The sequence below is a fragment of the Melanotaenia boesemani genome, chromosome 18 (genome assembly GCF_017639745.1).
Source record: "Melanotaenia boesemani isolate fMelBoe1 chromosome 18, fMelBoe1.pri, whole genome shotgun sequence".
In the NCBI taxonomy this organism is placed as follows: domain Eukaryota; kingdom Metazoa; phylum Chordata; class Actinopteri; order Atheriniformes; family Melanotaeniidae; genus Melanotaenia; species Melanotaenia boesemani.
In genome coordinates this window covers 31783476-31789475 of record NC_055699.1, presented here as the reverse complement: position 1 = coordinate 31789475, position 6000 = coordinate 31783476, and positions in this window count along the sequence as shown.

The following is a 6000-nucleotide window of genomic DNA, read 5'->3' as shown; positions in this document are numbered from 1 at the left end:
GGTGAATAAGAGTTTTGAGAGGAGACAGCAAAGGTAAGACATGTTTTCTGACTTTTACAAACGTGAAGCATAAACCGGGCCTTCTTCTGTCTCTGGTTCGGTGAATCTTGGTCGTAGCGAGATGAAACTTCCAGCTGTGGAATCTGTGAGATGTGAGCTTTCAGTAGAGGAGTCGTTTGTTCGTATTCATGGGGAAACATCATCTGTGTTTACATGTTGTTTGGACTTTGTGTACCTGGTGTTTTAATTATTGTTGTCTTAACTGTGTGTGTTGGTGATAGAAATGGTTTTACTGAGCTGGTAACTGAGATTCTGGACTTTCTGTGGATACCACACATGTTTATAGTTACATCTACAGACCTGACGCTACACCTGGAAACGAAAGGCTGCAGGTGCAGAGGTGAAGCTAAACAGTCAAGCTAAGAATGAAAGGTTAGAGAACTTATAGGAAAGAAATCTGGATAATGAAGCACTGAAGGTGCATGGATGGAAGTTATTGTGCATATTGTTTCTCTCTCTGGATTAATGTAAATGTTAACCTGTTTAAACCTGGCATGCCTCCTATAAACTGTAATATACATCAGTTGGATCAGGTGTAGATGGTTTACATCTAGAAAGGTGGTTTTAGACGTCAGTCAGCTCCATCCATCTGAAACATGAAGATGTTAAAGAGAACTTAGAATAAGTCTGGAAGTTGACATATTCAAGACTACAATGACTGAAAGAGAAGCATTTAAACCATCTGTCTCCCTGGCTTCTGTTAGTAGTGAAGGTAGTGAGGGATCTAAGCATAGCATTTTATGATACACACTCAAGATTTACCATATAAGGTTCTCTGTCCTATAGACTGGATTCACACACGAACATGTCTTCTACGCACACGAACATCCTATATACAAACTCTATGATTGGAGGATACAGGACTGAGGAATTCTCTTTGTTTAAACCATATATAAGACAGAACTTTACATCAGGTCTTTGGGTCTTCGTTCTGGTTTTGGGACCTCCAGATTTTACTGCAGAAATCTGTTTTGATGTCTGAACTTTTGTAATAAACTTCTTTTTATTATTCAAGTCAGCGTCCAGAGACATTTTTGCCTGAGGTTCAACTTTTCCACATCTCCTTATCAAGATACATCAGTAGTTTTATTCTTCTTTCTTTGTACTGATGAATAGTAGTTTACCGTTTTCTACTAACAACCCTGAATATTGTGAGCTGCCCTTCATTCTCTCCCATAGAGGCCAATTATAAACTCTGAATTTCACCAAATACTGAATGAAGTCTGTCTTTGAAAGAGAATTTTTCTCAAACTCTTGAACAAATCAAACTTCTGAACACCAGGTATACAGTCCAACGTTTTCTGAATATTTTGAAGTTTAAATAATGTCTTTGTTGAAAGTTATGTGCAGGAAAATAAATTTTGAATAGAATATGGTTGAAGGGGTTTTGAACATTCCTTTCATAGAGTGTAACATATCCGAAATGATAAAAGATTTAAAGAAGTGAAAGGCAGCTTCCATGTCCAGAATGAGCTAAATCCTTAGATCTTTAGATGGGTTTAACATATCAAAGTAAAAAAAAGTATAAATAAATGAAAACATGTATTAATATATGTCAGAGTGATGATAATCTAGGTCCAAAACTAATCCACCTTGGACTCGCTTCATTCAGCTTGGACTCATCTCATTCATGCTTGGACTTGTCTCAGATGAGATATCCAGCATCCGGATCTTCATCCCTCTCTCAGGTCAGATCATCCTGCATCGGCTCTGCCTCAGTGTTAAGATGAAACACCTTTTGCTTTAATATTTGCTTTGCCATTAACAACAAATGACACCAATAATTTCTACGTACAGTCAACTGGTCCAGGATCTGCTCTCACCGTGGAGGCTGGAACAGAATTCAGTCTCCATGTGTCCCTGAATAAGATATGAAGCTGGTAGGAAAATGAATGTGACAACATCACTGGATGCTTGGACACCTGAAAGACAAAGAGAGAATTCAGCTACAGACTTGTGTCTGGAGCAGAGGCTGGAGGTCTACTTCCAGCCCTGAACATTGTGAGCTGCCTTTGATTCCACGTCTTTTGTTTATTGAGCTGCAGATTGTGACAGCATTTATATTCTTTTGCATCTGTTGCTTTATTTCTGTGGCAGGCGGCCTTGGATGGTAGTGAGGGACTACCAACAGGTAATTTGTGAGTTTGTTTTTGATGGATGCTGCTTTCAGACATTATTGCTCTTCCTCCCAGCAACTCTGAGAATCTCTCCACATATACAAGTCTTTAACTTTTTCCTCTGCAGCGCCTTGGTGTGAAATGGGCAAATTCCCTGCGCTTTCAGTTAAAATGTACCCTGCTGGAAATGAGAAGCATAAATCACGACGTACGCCTGGCACCAACGCGCCCGCTGTGTCACATCAGCTTGAATTTTTTACAACTTGGAAGGAAAGTGGCGGGCCCGTTGACACTTCCTAGCCTGGGAGCCGCTGTTAGTCAACCACTCATATCCATTTTTAATGAGCTCTCAGCCATGATATAGTGTAATTCCACCTCCAGGACCCAGCGACGCTATTTACTGTTAACAAGAAACAGCACGGAGCTGGCCAAAGTCTTCCCGATTGGAGTGTTTATGAATTTCACAGGTTTATGACTTGTACAGGGTATTGTGTGTGTGTGTGTGTGTGTGTGTGTGTGTGTGTGTGTGTGTGTGTGTGTGTGTGTGTGTGTGTGTGTGTGTCTTTATTGCAGCATTGTGATCCTTGCATGCCTCTGAAGCGTTGTTTCTGAGCACAGTAATTCAGGTTTAAATATAGCTGAAAATCCAGCAGGTGATAGCATAAGAAAACTACTGATCTCTGACTGAGAGGCGGTAAAGGACAAAATACATTTATTATTTATTATTTGTTATTTATTATCATCTGAAGCAGCTGAATTCAAACTTTTTTTTTACATCATATTTTACATGTTCTATAAAAAAAAAGAATTTCCCATCCTGATGGCACCGATATGAAATGTACGATTTTACGTTCATTCCATCTGTTTTATGGAGAAACAATTCCTGATTTCACTCCACAAAACCAAACCAGTCCCCTAGTGGCGAGAGAGGCGGAGCATCAGAAAGCATGCCCAGATCACGTCGCAGGCCCCTCTTGTAGAATCTCTGTGTCCAGCACTTCCACTGGAATTATTTAGCCTGTGGAAACACTGGAGCTGTTTTAACACATGGCACAAGGAGGCTCCAGAAATTTCGTTAAAAAAGAAACAAACAAAAACAAATAAAAGGCGGAAATAACGTGAAGGTGCATATACTTGTGTGGAAGTTCCACACAAACACATGCACATGTTAAATTAGTTCTCTGTCCCTACAAATGTAACTGCTGGGTGTCCCTTCTTGGCTACCATAGTCAGTAGCAGGTCTGCTACTTCCTAATTAAGCTCCGTTTATATATATATAAAAATAAAGCTCTATTTATATAAGTCTCACCCAGCAGCTGTTTTCTCTGCGGTGTGCCAGCATTGCTATGGAAACCTCTGAAGTGGGTTTAACGAAGCCGGTCCATAAGGCTGCTGACTAGAGTCGGTTCCTTTTTATAAGCCCTGATCAGATGCCAGCCATGCCGTCACTGCTGGCTTGTTCCATTTATGACATGAAGTTCCCTCTGGAGAGAGCTCAGTTTTCCTTCATACACGGGACTTTTATCAGGGTCCTCTGGAGGTTGGTCCTGGTGGAAGACAGCTGGGGCAGGACCTGACCCCATTAGATCTGACTCCAGGGCCTGTAGCTGCAGTCCTCCTCACTAGCATCGATCCTTATTTGTTCCCAGTTCCAGCTCATTTTATTGAAAATCTTTTGAAGTATTCTGAATTTCATATAAATGTCTATAATCCTGAGGAAGCCGCTGTCTCACTCAACAATTTACCACCTTTCCTGGTATTCTGGATGGAGAGGTTTTTTATTTAAATGATATTAATGTTGACCTTGCCACGGGTCGGTCACTCAGTATGTAGCTGACTAAACGAGCACACAATACCTGATGCAGTTAGCCTTGGGGAGTCAAAAACTTCTTTCTTTACTTTTCTGTTGGTGACATCTAAAAGACAAATTAACATAATTTTCTCTTTAAATGAGCATAACCATTGACCCAAGCTAAAGGTTGAAATGAAGATAACGACAACTTTATGCCAAGCAGTGCCTCTGATATGACATATCTGCAGGAAGAGAAGTCTTTAAAAATCTTTAGATTACTGAAGCATATTAAAGGTTTGTGCTTGACCAGGGGGCACCTTTATAAAGCTGGTGTAGGTACAAAAACCAGCGTAACGCCACTTATAGTCAGCTTCTGGGATTTATAAAACCAAACTTGAAAGCGTCCCTCCCTCCACGGCTGCCCTGCCATACGCACAAAATCTGGAGAAACAGGAAACAGCGACACCAGCGGCCCAGAATAAAAGCAGAGATGATGTGAAATGTGAAACATTTGTTCTAAGTCAAATTTCACCTTTCATACCACGTGTTAGATCTTACAGAGGCATGTTTGATATTTATACTCCTGAGAGCGCACGCTCACAACAAATACATAAATAAAAAAATCTGAATTTACCATGTTTGTTATTAATCAGAAGCACAACCAGTAAAACATGTTCCATCTTTGTGGAACAAAACTTCCGTTCAGGTTAAGTAAAGAGACAGTCTGTGGCCAGCAGGTTCCTGACACGTTAATAATCTGCTCCGTATCCGTTGTTGGATGTTCAGGCGGCTAAAGGAAGTACCCAACCTGCTCTATGTTCGAGTGTCTGCAGACGTCTTTCTGAACAAGTCGTCCCAGCATGTAGCAGCCAGTGAAAGAACAGGTGGAAAGTAGCTTCAGTCCTTCATTCTAGACCCAGCAGAGTGGGACCAGACTGGAGGCTGGAGGTCTAGAAGTGATGCAACACTTAGGAAACACGTATAGGAGTTTTTATTTCTCCACAAAGCTTGTTTATTGTTGTCCCAGTTTCCCTCCAGACTTTATCTCCTGCAGCTCCTTGTCCACCTCTGCACCTGCAAGACTTCCTCTGAGGACACGGCTGCTGGGTGCTGGGTGGAGTCTCTGGCCTAACCCTCTCCACCCACAGCTGCAGCCTCGCCCACCCAGCTGGAACACCAGGAACTAGAAAGAAATATTATTTACCACTAAATAAACTGCTACCAGTCTCAGGTGTATCTGTACATGTTCATATTCCTCATGAAAAGAAAGGAATAACTGAGCTGATTTTCCTCTCTGGCGTGTCTTCCTCTGACACGGCATTGACAGCATCTCCACCTGCTGCCCTCCTCCGCCTTTCTGACCCTGATGATGACCACGCTGTCCCCACCAGATAAAACCTGTTCTAGTTTCCCAACGTGGTCCATCAGGATCTCAGTCTCACGTTCCGGAGAAATCTTCTCGCCTCTTTTCCCTTCTGAGCCATCATGGAAATATGATGAATTTTTATTATAGGCGGTCACCTGACCTTTTATAGCCACCATGTGGGCGGGGCAAGGCACTTCCTCACGTGCACCAACTGATTTATAAACGGAAACAGGTGTGGGACGTGCGTGCGCATGCTTTGATGAATCTGGAAGTTTTTGTGTGCCACATTTATGTTTTCCCTGCGGATGCCACCTGTAGTCGGCTTTGCTACGCTCAGGTTTAGACACGAGGCCCCTGGTCTGTAGGATTCTACTATCTCAAACCTCTTCATGGGTAATAGTCATTGCCTCCCACATGAATGTGACTTTACATATTGTATAAGGAGGAGTTTGAAATCCAGCAAAAGGTGAAATGCAATGAAAAATGCTTAATTTATCCCAGAGGGAAACTGCAATTGAATCGTGATGTGCAAAGTTTAGCAGAAGACAAGAGGATGATAAGCCCTGCAGTGACTATGAAAACACGACTTATTGGCCATTACACTGAGATTCAAAGACCTTCTTACACAGGTTATCTGGGGCTGTTTTCAAACCTCCGGCCTTGTG